This window comes from Dermacentor albipictus, chromosome 8 (genome assembly GCF_038994185.2).
Source record: "Dermacentor albipictus isolate Rhodes 1998 colony chromosome 8, USDA_Dalb.pri_finalv2, whole genome shotgun sequence".
Lineage (NCBI taxonomy): Eukaryota > Metazoa > Arthropoda > Arachnida > Ixodida > Ixodidae > Dermacentor > Dermacentor albipictus.
In genome coordinates, this window is record NC_091828.1 from 51536137 (window position 1) to 51550517 (window position 14381).

At 51.4% G+C, this 14381-nt stretch overlaps 1 protein-coding gene across 1 annotated transcript in view; it reads left to right on the plus strand.

Moving 5' to 3' along the window:
- LOC135896031 (zinc finger protein 658B-like) overlaps positions 1–14381 on the plus strand; it is a 181353-nt gene that overhangs the window by 28190 nt on the left and 138782 nt on the right. The gene's annotated exons all lie outside the window — the stretch shown is intronic.

Genomic DNA, 14381 nt, shown 5'->3' on the forward strand with positions numbered 1-14381 from the left:
GGGTCCAAAATGTTAAGGGGCCCCTCACCAGATGTGGCCATTTTGCGCCGACAAGCACCGTGTATACAATGCGTGCTAGCGATCGTGTCTGCTAAGTATTACATCGCTATGTGCCATGGAAAGGGCTGAAATTTCAAACCAAATGCCGTTCGCTCTTCTTCTTGCGAGCTTTGTGCTCCCAGCTGGAGAGTTGACATATTTCTCACAAGTGCGCCTACGTACATTGCACTGCTGTAACGTCACGCATAGTGACACATGACTCTGTCTGGTCTATGGCGAATTCGTCAGAGATAGGCGCTCAAGAAAATGACAGGCCAGTGAGTGAGTTAGTGTGGACACTCAAGCAAGGTGGCTCTGTAGTCGCACCTGGGGTACTCAACCGCACTCGCGACGAAAAGCAGCCAGCGAGCGGGAACAGAACCTTGGGGGTGCTAGTAGGCACCTGTTTCACGCGCGTCTCAAAGAGTTGAGCAAACCCAAAACTGGCACGGCTAGGAGTAGGGTACACCTCTAGGCACTCGACCTGACGAAAGGGCTTTCCAAAGAAGGGATTGATCCCGGTGGCCAAAAGCAGAGTGTACGTACCTCATGCTGTAGGTGTCATCTGCGTTGAAGGAAATTAAGTGCGTGGCCAGGGGATCAAGCAGGAATGAGGGCTAAAAAGGGGTCTGCAGTGATGACATGCTGAAACCAAGTTGAGTGGCAGTTATATGGAGGTGGGTTTGCACAAGGCTCACCCTGCGAGCGATGGTCAGGGAAAGGCACGGCACTCCTCCACTCCGCAACGCACAAAAGAACTTGGGCAAGGTTGATCCAGTCTGACATGGCGTAGAGAAGGCACCAGAATCAGATCGCCAACAAGCATAGGTTTATTCAACCAAGACACAGCACAGTGTGACAGTCACGGCACTTATGGGAAAAGGCTCACCGCAAGACCGATCGACTATGCGTGCCCGCTGCACTAGTGCTAACTGCGAAGCGGCCCACCAAGTGCGAAAACGAAAGAATTGCGGGAGCAAAGGTCCTTGTAACCACCTTGGTGCAGGCCTGTGAGCATCTGGCGCGGCAATGAAGTGCTCAGCGAAAGAGAGCTCGGGTGGAGAGGTGCCCGGGGCCTGCCACTCGGGAATCCAATTGGGGCGCATCTTGGTGACACTAGCTCACGTGGTGATTCGACCCTGGGAGGGATAAGGACAGTTTGTGCAAGAAATTTGCTTCGGCACGCTAGTTGTGTCAGCCGTGTTGCGTTATGGTGGCAGTTCCCGGAGATCAAGCTAAACAGAGCGCAGGAGTTGCGGGACAAGGCACAGGAAGGCACTTCAATTTTCACACCATGCAACGTCCGGGGAACAGATGTCAGTGTCCAGCCGAATGCTACAACCCAAGTTAGCCCATGATTCATACACACCTGCCCACTTGCCCTACATTGTGCGAAGGGTGTGGCAGATTCGGAGCCTGTCCAGTGGCCATCATGCTACAGTGAAATCTCGTTAAACCGTAGTCGGCCAGAGCTCGGAAAAAGTACGTACTAAACGGTAGTACTGTTTAAGCGAAATAGCATGACATCGCCCACATACCTGTCGAAAACGGAACTGAGAGAGAGTGCGATGAAAGGGGAAAAAACATGCAGTATTTATTCACTTCGCGGGACGTAAGTGTTATTTTCCTTTGATGTCGCGATGGCCTAGCACGACGACAGCGGCCTCAAGCTTACTGAAGCTGCGTGCCAGCTTCTCAGCCAGCCCCCCTCCTCTCGGCAAACACTCGCACGGCAGATTCCTCGTTGGCGTTATGTATTCTCCGTGCTCGCGCGCAGTAGTGCTGCATCAGTCCCGGGGCGCCTTTTTCATTGCCGGGTGCCGGAGTTCGGAAAACTTTTCGTTTGGAATAGTTACGTTATCGCGCCCATGTTCTCCTTGCGACGATTGCATTCATGAGGCTGACGTAACGCGCAGCTTCTGCCACTGTCGGGCCTGAATAGCCCGTGCTGTCGCTTTCCGTGTCGTCCTCATCACTGTCGCTAGTTGACACTTCGGCAACCACAGCGGTAACGATGGTGAAAAGTCGATCCTCGTAGCCGACATATCTCTTCGCGGTCGCAGCAGCGCTGCCGAGCAACTTCGCATTCCAAATGCCACACACTGTAGTCAACAGCAGATCCATGTCGCGGGCCAGCGCCAACTTCGTGTCACATTCGGTAACACGGACGATGTCTAATTTTTCTTCTATGCTGAGCACCTGGCGTCTTTTTTATCCTAGCTTCGGCATGACGCGAGTCCTCGCTTGCACGACGCCACAACCACAGCCACAACGCTCTCTGGCACGGCGTCCATACGGCGTCGAAATGATGTTGATGTTGATGCGCCTTCACGTGCAAACGCACAGGGCGCTTGGAGGCTGTTGTACCGATCTCTGAGGCTTGTTCTTCCGGGCCGCCCGATGGAGACGACCCACCGTCGTGTTTGCGCGACGAAAAGTGGAAACGCTACGTTTTAACCGATGCGTACGCAATAAGCTGGTACGGTTTATGCGGATACAAAATACATTATGTTCAATGGCCGCTGAGTCGGGGAATTAACTTTACTACTTTTAAACCGAAACTACTGTTTAAGCGGTTACGGTTTAACGAGGTTTTACTGTACCACCCTTGAACCTCCCACCACCGCCACCACAGTGAGGAGAGCGAACAACACTGGCGAAGCAGTGTTCGGAATCACAAGCATAGGTGCAACATATGGTCGACAGAGTCAAGGCCGCTTAAGACCATTCACAACCACAAAAAGGACACAAGCTGCTACAAACGCCATCGCACGAATGACTACGTTACCACTGAAAAAGACCGCTGCTAGCAGCCACCCCAGTTTCGAACAGACCTGCATGAGGCAAAAGGCTCACCTTCATCGACGAGCAGAGATATTTAGATATATTTTATGTGAACTACACCACAGAGTCCGCTACCGCCGAAGGCACCCAATGACTCAACATTAGACAACTTAAGTTTGATCGAAAGTGCTGCGACACAGTCATGATGTACAGTCGCCGACCGTTTATTCGAACCTCACGGGGACTGCGAAAATGTCCGAATAAACAGGTGTCCGAAAAACAGATTAAGAAAAAAAATGAAATCCTTTATTTCCACGCACTTATTCGGGCTCGGCAGTAGGCTTGGAAGAAAGCGTGAATGCGCCGTTGCGCCCTGTTCCGTTTACGCGCTATCAGATAAGCCTGAATCTCGGAGAGGGTCGTACGGTCCCTATTAGCGGCTGAAAGCACAGTCACTGTGTACACGCTCCGTATGCCACGGCAGCGCAGCACATGGTGCGTCATTTTCCAACTCGTCGTCCGGCGGTGCAGCAGAAACCTGACGAATGATCTTGCTGTCGTCAAGTTCTGCGCATGTCAATACAGCAGTGTCAGCACCTATGAAACTGTCAAATGAGACGGTGTCCGAAATCGCAATGCAAGCACTGCGCATGTCTCGGCTGAACATTTCCCGCGTCAGTAGGGAGCACATCGGAAGGCGACAAGTCTTAGGCCTCCTGGCACCCGCTTGCCGGCATTCCCCAGCGCAGTCTGCGCCGGCACTGTGGGCGCCATTAGACCCTTGACGCGATGTTAACGTATGCCGCGTTGGATCACCGAAACCTCGACACAGCACACAAAGCAAACACCACCGTGCCGACACCAGTCGCACAAACGAAAAACGCGGCCTGCTCGCAGCGTCTTGCGCGAAGAAACAAATCAGTTGCTGGATTGTCTTGACACGGCTTACTAAGCTGAAACCGGAACTGCTGCAGAGCCACTCTATCTAACCAGGCAGAAACGATGATGATGAGCGGGAATTTCCAGTAGCGACACTTCGTGGGGCAGCAAGGAAGCTCTGTTCAAAATAAAAATGGCGTTCAGCAAGTCGAACCATGCACCGGTCAGAGTCGGTGCATGGTGCTCTCGACCGAGTTGGTTCAAGGAGTGTCCGAAAAATCAGACGAGAGGTTGCAAGGTGTCCGAACTTTCGGCAATTGTTATACATTATGGTCTATGGGGAGAATGGCGGTGCCGTGATGCTGACCGAATAATCGGGCATGTCCGAATTTTCGGAGTCCGGAAAATCGGTCGGCGACTGTACAGCAGATCGTCATGCTTGTGTATCAGCGAACGCCTTCCTGGCGCCTAAGTCAAGAACAAGAACGACATGGAAGAACTGCTATTGATGAACTCATCCAAAAAGAAAAAGAAACAAACCCCTCTGTCAACTCTGCGGCTGTTTGGACATTGTCAGGTGATTCCTGGGTTTCCCTTCTAGCCTGGTGGGATACAAGTAGCAACCGTAGTCGCTGCTGCAGCGAGCGTGTTAGCCTGCTGCAGACTCAGAAAGTGACAAAGTGAGCAGGTACAACTTGCACCAATTCGACTGCTGGCAGCTGAAGAACTCCGTAAGGACAATGTGCTTAAAGGAAAGAAAACCTCAACAATGCCAATGACTTCCTCATCCACAGCTAACTGAAGAACATCAAATAGAAGGAGCATTGTCATAATCGACCGACTCGATGATTTCCTCGCACGTAGCAGCGTGTTTTGAACAGAAGAAAGGTGACAGAACCATGTGTACAGGTCAGGCAGTACGAGGTTCCATTTATTGCTTCTAAAACATTGGTGATAATTACTGTGCGGTATATTAAAATTTTAGATACTGTTCGTTTCAGCTTTTGTTTAAAGGCACATGCTCTGAAAGCATCGGAGTTTCCGTTAGAAAAAGCCTAGTGCAACACATGACGAGTGAGAAGGCAAAGCGTGCAGTGTGTGGGGGCTCCCTCAAGGTAGAGGAGGCGCCAGGTGCGAAGAGGGAGGAAGTCGAGTCAATCGCCAGACATTGTGATGTCGATGCTAGGCTCAAGAAAATCGACGATTTCCAGCATGAGCTTGTGAAACAGGTCAAAGAGCTCAAAAATTAGCTAACTATGGAGCGGGATGCATGGAAGGCGGTCGAAAAAAGACCTTAAGCAGCCGAAAAAAAGGTGAACAGGGCGGCCATAGTGAACGAGAATGGATGGATAGATGTATACTACGAGCATCCCCTTTGGAACTTGATGGTGGGTTGTGCCACCAAGCTCATATATTGCCTCATGTCCTACCTATGTTAAAAAATGAAAAGAAAGGAATGAGAAAAGCACCTTGATGAATTCCCATGACCAAACTTTCTGAACCACTATTGTGAACTTTGTTTCCTTATGCGTCAGTTGTTTGTGGTTTCCCTACTTCCACCATTCTTCCAATCGCCTCTTACTAATCTCTATTGCCGACATGTTTCCTTTCCCCAGCTCTCTCTCAAACCAATAGCTTCAAGGAGGCCAATGGTGCCTAAATCGACTGCTGGGCAGATATCTTCCTATTCTCATAAAACATGCTCCATTGTTTCCTTAGCTTTGCCACAGCAAGCACATTCTTCTTCTTCCTTATATCTCGCTTTATAAGTGCATATTCTAAGGCATCCTGAACTCACTTCAAAAAGTAACGAGCTTCCCTTTGAGTTATCATAAATTGTTTCTTTCCTAATTTGTTTTTTTTTATCTTTAGTAGTTACTCATAGCAGGTTTCCTTTCTATTGCCGCCACCCGTGAGATTATCTCGTCTCTCTGACTTTCCGCTTCACGCTCTTTGTTGCCACGTTGCTCACCATACCGGTTGCATACTTGCTGGTAAGTTTCCTAGTTCTTTTCCTCCACTGTGAATGAATGTTTTTCCTGCACATATACATGAACACTCTCTCAGCCCATTTGTTTTCTTCCATATTCCTCAGGCGCTCTTCAGAATCAATTTTACTGTGATCTTCCCTCACTTCAAATCTTGTGCAGCCCATATCATCCTGCACAGCTTAATTTATAGGCCTTCTGTTGTGGGGATGCGCAACTCTCGTGCTTCCCCTGATATCTTGTTTTCCCCCATCTCCTGCAATCCCGCTTCGCCGCGTGGCCTGCGTGACGCCCGCGGCGGTCGGTGTGGTTGAAGTGCAGTGCGGGAGAAGGCGCAAGTGTTGCGCTGCTAACGCCGCCGACAGGCGGGGTTACTTGGCCGCTGGGAGACAAGGCGCTTCCTCTTTCTCAGCGGATCGGCAAACAGCGTTGACGTCCCGCGTGCGCGCCGACCCACGCTTTTGTGAGACCGCCTCGCGTGGCCTGCCTTCGAACGCACCACCGTTCGCGTGACCATACGCGCACCACCACCACCTACGTGCTATCCCCAACGTGGTGATACGGTGATATGGTGGTGATACGCGCTATCACCACCACCACCATACGTGCTATCCAGAAAACGTGCATTTTGTGGATAGCAACTCGACTAGCAGACATAGATCTATGAAAGGTGCAATAAATGCCCTTGTGATTGTTTGCACTACTGTGTTGTCGTTCCTTTGTCCCAAGAGCGCGGAGGAGAATCCCACACTGTGAGGGCCCAATGCGAGGCGTCCCGCTGACCTTTGGTTGCCATCGAGTCCTGATTGTACCCCTGATTTCTTGCAAACAACCAAATTTCCAAATGTAAGTCTTCGAACCGTTACACCTTTCCACATACCCCACCGCACCTCGTACCTATTGTATCCCCATCGCGCTCTGTGTTTCATTATGACCGCAATTGTCTTCCTCTGTATTCTTTTTTTTTCTGTAGTTCCATATATGATATTCTTCTTTTAGCCATATACCAAGGTATTTATATTCTGTTACGCGAGATATATCCTGGCTCTCTATTGTCACTGTCTGTGCTCTGTTTTCATTGAATGCCATAACACTTGCTTTTTTACGATAAATTTCAGACCAAGATTCTCGCCGTCCTGTCCACAAATATTAGACAGACGTTGCAAATCACTTTGCATGTTACCTAGCCACACAATGTCATCTGCATAAAACAAACCTGGAAGCTTTTGTTCTACTACTGTACCTGCATGTTTGTATGAGAGATTAAACCCAATATTACTTCCTTCCAGCGTCCTTTCCGTTGTCGCCATACATCATAAACAGCAGTGGGGACAAAGGACACCCCTGCTTCAGACCCTTGTTGATATCAACTTTATCCTCGCTCCTCATCTCTTCCAATTCAACACAAACTGTACCTTGTAGGTAAACTTTTCTCAAAAGCTGTATACAATCATCACGTAAGTCTTCCTCTTCCAGAATATCTCGCAAAATGTTGCTGTCTGTAAAATGTTGCATGTGCTCCTGTAATGTCTAAAAAAGCTGCATATCTTGGTTTACTTTCTACTCTGAATATTTCGTTAGACTGAGTAAGGCCAAAAAATCATCATCCAGGTGCCTACCTTTTGTGAAGCCATCCTGATGGTCTGTGAAGCCATCCTGATGGCGACTGGCTCTCTCGTTACTACACTTAGAAGCTCACTATATATCCAGTTTTTGCTTGACCATTTGCGCAGTTCTTCCTCGACTGTTGTGACTATATTTGTTATTTGTTCAGCGTTAAAAATTTGGAGTGGCCATTTTCTGCTCCTTGCTCTCCTTCGCAACTACATATCCCAGTTTCAATGTTCCCGCAGGCGCATCTGCGTCAGCAGGCGTTTGGTGTGTTGCGACACCACTTATGCGAACACACAAGAGTTTGACCCTCCCGCATGTAGCCGTGCACGGTTTAGCCATGCTCAGGGAAAGGGGGATCCTGGAGGTTGAGCCGATGCCGGGTGTTTGGACCTTTAAGGCCCCCAGGCAGAGGCAACACACCTCTTTCGCCTCTGCTTCACATAGACGGCACCCCTGGACTGGCCCACCCGCGGTAAATCGCCAGTCGCCTTTTCCTTTCTCTCTCACTTTTTTAACTTTCCTGCCATCTTCGCTCTTCTGTTTACTTCCTTTCTCCACGGCGGCAAGGGTTAAGTTTGTGCGGCTATCCTACCTTGGGTACTTATATTTGGTTATAGTGACGCCGTACAGCTGGCGTCGTGCAGGCTTGAACACAAGCTCTGCAGCGTCCCCTCGTTGGGCTCCTTGGTGAGCAGTTAGTACTGTTGCTGAACAAATACATTTTCTTATGGCAACACAAACTTCTGTCTATGATCGGCGTCTTAAAAGTTGCCGCACCGTTACAGTTCTCTTTTCAGAGCAACGCCCAATCATTTCCCAAGTACTATGTTGTCCGCAGCGAAAACAACATACCAGTAAGAAAGTTCTCCCCATTCCTTGTGGCCAAGTGTCTAAAAGACGAAATTGGACCTACGTACAATGTCTCAAAAATGTCTTGCAGGTGTTACGTAGAAAGACGCAGACGACAAGCTATGTACAAATATATTTACAAGGAAAATACGCTGCGCTTGGCCAAGAGGCAACAGCCCGCGCTAGCTTCTAAATCGTCGTCTTCGTCTTCTTCCTGCTCAGCTCTTCGTCAGTGGGAGCATACCCCGTAGCACTACCCCCGGCGGCAAAAGCGCCGTCCCGGAGCGACTAAAGGCTGGACTCTGAAGCAGTGTAGTAGCTCTTGAGCCTACTGACGTGCACGACATCACTAGACGCCAGAGTAGATGACGAGGTTGAGCTCACAGGAGCAATTTCATAAGTCACAGGCGTCACCTGGCGCAGCACGCGGTAGGGTCCTGTGTATTGCGAAAGGAGCTTTTGTGAAAGTCCGACGTGACGAGAGGGCGACCACAAGAGCACGAGCGCACCAGGCGAAAACTGCACGTCACGGTGGCGGGCGTTGTACTGACGCTGCTGAGTGGTTTGCGAGTCCGTCAGTCGAGCACGGGCAAGCTGGCGTGCATGGTCGGCGAGAGCGATGGCGTCGCGCGCATACTCGCTTGTTGAGATCGAAGCAGGAGGAAGTGCCGTGTCAAGGGGCAAGGTCGGTTCGCGACCGTAGAGCAGATAAAAGGGAGAAAATCCGGCGGTGTCGTGCCGGGAAGAATTATAAGCGAATGTGACGTAAGGAAGCGCAATGTCCCAGTCGCGGTGGTCCTTGGAAACATACTTTGACAGCATATCGGTAAGAGTACGGTTTAACCGCTCTGTCAGGCCATTGGTTTGAGGATGGTATGAGGTAGTCAGCTTGTGTTGAGTGGAGCAGGAACGTACAATGTCGGCGATAACTTTCGAGAGGAAGTTACGACCACGGTCAGTGAGCAGCTGTCGCGGGGCGCCATGAAGTAAGATAATGTCCCGCAAGATAAAGTCCGCGACGTCAGTGGCGCAACTGGTAGGGAGAGCCCGCGTGATAGCGTATCGGGTGGCGTAGTCAGTTGCGACGGCTACCCATTTGTTCCCAGAGGATGACGTGGGAAAGGGACCGAGGAGGTCTAATCCAACACGAAAGAACGGTTCCACAGGGACAGTGATCGGCTGGAGATGACCGGCAGGTAGCACCTGAGGTGTTTTCCGACGCTGGCAGGTATCACAGGCAGCAACATAGTGTCGGACAGAGCGAGCGAGACCAGGCCAATAGAAGCGGCGGCGGACGCGGTCGTACGTGCGGGCTACGCCAAGATGTCCTGCAGTGGGTGCGTCATGCATCTCAAAGAGCACAGTCTGTCGTAGATGTTTTGGCACGACAAGAAGAAGATCAGATCCGTCAGGGAGGAAGTTCCTTCGGTACAAAATGCCGCCCTGGAGGACATATCGGCGAACGGATGCGTCGGTAGGTGTAGAGCGCAGACGCTCGATGAGTACTCGCAGCGATAGGTCTCGGTACTGCTCATCGGCGATGTTAACGAAGGCAGACACAGAGAAAATGCCGTCGGCGGTACTACTGTCGGCGTCGTCAGGCTCGTCTACCGGGTAGCGAGACAGGCAGTCAGCGTCCTTGTGTAGTCGGCCAGATTTGTAGGTGACAGAGAACGAATATTCTTGGAGGCGTAGGGCCCAGCGACCAAGTCTTCCTGAAGGGTCTTTCAATGAGCATAACCAACAAAGCGCGTGATGGTCTGTGATAACGGAAAAGGGTCGGCCATATAAGTATGGGCGGAACTTCGCAACCGCCCAAACTAGGGCCAGACACTCACGCTCAGTGATGGAATAGTTGCGCTCCGCGGGTGAGAGGAGCCTGCTGGCGTAAGCGATAACACGGTCGTTGCCGCGCTGGCGTTGTGCTAGTACTGCGCCAATTCCGTGACCGCTGGCATCGGTACGAACTTCGGTAGGCGCAGACGGATCGAAATGGGCCAGAACGGGAGGCGTTGTGAGAACGTCGATTAGATGCGAGAATGCAGAGGCCTCGTTAACGCCCCACTGGAAAGGGGCGTCTTTTTTCAAAAGCTCGGTTAGTGGTCGTGCTATGGCCGCGAAATTTTTCACGAAACGGCGGAAGTAGGAACAAAGGCCGATGAAGCTACGCACATCCTTGACACACTTCGGAACAGGAAAGTGCGTAACAGCATGGATCTTGCCTGGGTCCGGTTGCACTCCGTTCGCGTCAACGAGATGCCCAAGGATGGTAATCTGGCGACGGCCGAATTGGCACTTCGATGCGTTCAGTTGCAGACCGGCGCGACGAAAAACGTCCAGGACTGCCGAGAGGCGCTCGAGGTGCGTAGCGAACGTTGGGGAGAATACTATGACGTCGTCCAAGTAGCACAGGCATGTGGACCATTTGAAACCGTGAAGAAGGGAGTCCATCATGCGTTCAAAAGTGGCAGGAGCGTTACATAGACCAAACGGCATTACTTTGAATTGATAAAGACCGTCCGGAGTTACAAAAGCAGTCTTCTCGCGGTCGAGATCGTCCACAGCAATCTGCCAGTAGCCGGAGCGGAGGTCAATAGAAGAGAAGTAGCGAGCACCATGGAGGCAGTCAAGGGCGTCATCGATCCGAGGTAGGGGATACACGTCCTTTTTGGTAACCCTGTTAAGGTGCCGATAATCCACGCAAAAGCGCCATGAACCATCCTTCTTTTTTACCAGTACAACCGGTGACGCCCATGGACTATATGACGGTTCTATGATGTTATTGGCAAGCATTTTGCGAACTTCAGCGTGAATAACTTGACGCTCAACCGGTGACACTCGATACGGGCGGCGATGAATAGGAGGGGCATCACCGGTATTAATGCGATGTTTAACAGTTGTAGTTTGGGCCAAAGGACGATCGTTAAAGTCAAAAATATCGTTGTAGGAAAGCAGAACGCGGTAGAGCTCACGAGCGTGCTCGGACGGCATGTCGGGCGCAATCATTTTCTGTAAGTCGGCGATGGTGCAAGTTGTCGACTGAGATGGTAGAGGAGGATCGGCTGAATTGCTGTCTACCTCAATAGATGCTATTGAGTGATCTTCGAATGAGCAAAGTTGGGCCAGAGACATCCCGCGTGGCAGCACTTGTGTCGTCAAGCCAAAATTGACCACTGGCAGGCAGACGCAATTAGCCGTAATAGATAAAACGGTATGAGGTACCGTGATCCCGTGTGTAAGGAGGACGTCTTGTAGAGGAGCCGCGATATAGTGACCGTCGGGCACTGGTGGGGATGACACTAGGTCAACGTAAGTCAGTGCCGTAGGTGGCAAGCGAACAAAGTCGACGGAACTGAGGCGACTGGGGTGTGGTTCAGCGGGATCCAGAACAGGCAGGTCAAGGCGGAGAGTACTGGCGGAACAATCAATGAGAGCAGAATGTGCGGAGAGGAAGTCTAAGCCGAGGATGATGTCGTGGGGACAGTGGGCGATGACTGTGAATAGCACGACTGTTGAGCGATCGGCGAAGGAGACGCGGGCGGCACACATACCAATTACGGGGGCTGTTCCGCCATCGGCGACACGGACAACAAGCGTCGTGGCGGGCGTGATTATTTTTTTCAGGCGGGTACGAAAGGCCGCGCTCATTACCGACAAATGCGCCCCAGTGTCTATAAGAGCAGATACAGGAACACCGTCGACTTGCACGTCAAGAAGGTTCAGATGAGTGGGCAACGTCAGTGGAGGATTTGGCGGCGTAGGGAGCAATGCAGCGTCACCTCGAGGCGCTGCATCATTCAGTTTTCCGGCTGGGAGCGGCGTCCGAAGGGAGTCGGCGAAAAGGAGCGACGGGGCTGGGGAGAGCGAGATTGTCGTCCTTGGGGCGAAGGTGAACGAGAATAGGGGCGGTTCGGCGCAGGAGAGTCAGTGGCGGCATCGGAGCGTGCGGCATAAGGACGAGAAGGGCCACCCGAGGGGCGGGAATAGGCAGTATAAGCAGACCGGGTCGGGGAAGTCCAGCGACTTCGACAGTGCCGAGAAATGTGCCCGATGCGACGGCAGTGAAAGCAAATGGGCTTGTCGTCAGCAGTGCGCCATTCAGCTGGGTTGCGGAAACGTGGTGGGTAAGACGATGCGGGACGGAGCGGAATCGAAGAAGCCGGATGGGTATCAGGGTGATGGGCCGAGCAGATGGTGTGAAGGCCCATGTTTTCGAACTCCTGGCGGACAACTGCCTGGATCAGGGAAACCGTGACTGCCGGTGCGTTGGTGGGGCTGGAGTCGAAGGCAGCCGGATAGGCGGCCTCAATCTCACGCCGAACGATCTTGGTAATATCGCCGGTGGTGTTGGGACGAGGAGCGTCGGCACAGGAAGAAGTCGCTGGGGTGTTGGGCAGACGGGCAAACTGCTGATCGATACGTCTGCTTTTAGCGAGTTCCAGGCGGCGGCACTCTTTGAGAACAGCATCCACCGTCGCGACGTTGTTGAATACGAGCAAGTTGAAGGCGTCATCGGCAATGCCTTTGAGGATGTGGGATACCTTGTCCGACTCAGGCATGTGTGCATCAACTTTGCGGCACAGAGCCAGGACGTCCTGAATGTACGTGACATAGGGCTCTGTTGACGTCTGCACACGGCCGGAAAGCGCCTTCTGCGCGGCAAGTTTGTGACCGTAGGGGTTGCCGAACAAGTCTCGGAGCTTTTGCTTGAACGAATCCCAACTGGTGAGCTCCTCTTCGTGCGTCCGAAACCAAACTCGAGGTGTGCCACCGAGGTAAAAGACTACGTTGGCGAGCATGATAGTGGGGTCCCACCGGTTATTGCGGCTGACGTGTTCGTAAAGGCTGAGCCAGTCCTCGACGTCTTCCCCATCTTTTGCCGAGAATACGCCAGGATCACGGGGAGCGGAGAGGGTGATGTAGGTCGTCGAAGTGGCAGCAGGTGTCGGAGCCGGTGGAGTCGGGTTGGCGTCGCCGGGAGCCATGAAGGTAGGCTCGACGTACCGGCCACTGCGAAGCTCCGTGACGAGGTACAGGGAACGTCCACCTCCACCAAATATGTTACGTAGAAAGACGCAGACGACAAGCTATGTACAAATATATTTACAAGGAAAATACGCTGCGCTTGGCCAAGAGGCAACAGCCCGCGCTAGCTTCTAAATCGTCGTCTTCGTCTTCTTCCTGCTCAGCTCTTCGTCAGTGGGAGCATACCCCGTAGCACAGGGACTTCGTCCTAGAACTAAATGACGAAGATCAAACGCGAACGCTCTCAGCACTTACTAGTATTGGCGACGCGACAGGGACAATTTCGTCACACAGAACACTAACTACAAGCAGGGGTGTGATATCAATGGAAGACTTTATTGGCTTGAGCGATGAGGAACTGCTGGAAGGTTTCCAAGAATAAAATGTTAACAAAGTACAAAGCATTGTCATCCTTAGAAACAACCAAAAAATCCCGACAAAACATGTTATGCTTACCTTTGGAACAATTGTAATGCCTACCTTGCTGGATGCAGGGTACGTAATTGTAAATGTCAGACCATATATCCCGAACCCCAGATGTTTCAAGTGCCAAAGGTTCGGACATGCTTCACATGCATGCCGAGGCCAAACAACCTGTGCTAAATGCAGCTCCAATGATCACCAATCTAACAACTGCACTTGTTCCCTACATTGCATTAACTGCAAAGGAGACCATCCAGCTTACTCAGTCTTGCCCTTGCTGGAAAAAAAAAATGGCCAGGCTTAGCTTGGTTAAGCCAAGAATGCGTTGCATATTGCCTGAGTTGGAGCTTGTTACTTAAATGATGATTCGCTATGGACGTTACGCCAAAGTGAAGTGAAAGTATCCCCGCAAAGGATCACATCGAGAATGCGGAACCAGTACTTTGAACCACACATCTCACCGGTTTATTCGTAAGCAAGCAGGAGACTGGCAACTCTTCGTACATGCCTCCAAAGCATAACGATTTGTGTCACAAATTTGTGGCTCATACCCTCAATGGTGGCTGCCCGGCCGTGCCCAAGGGCTGAACTGAGTGATTGCAATATGCAACACATAATGGCTCATACCCTTAATGGTGGCTGCCCGGCCGCGCCCAAGGGCTGAACTTAGTGATTGCAATATGCAGCGCATAAAAGGAAAAAGAATTGCACTAACCGTGAAAGAAAAAATCTGGTTCTTTGAAGCCAGAAAGCGACTAACATACTTTTTGCGACGTGGTT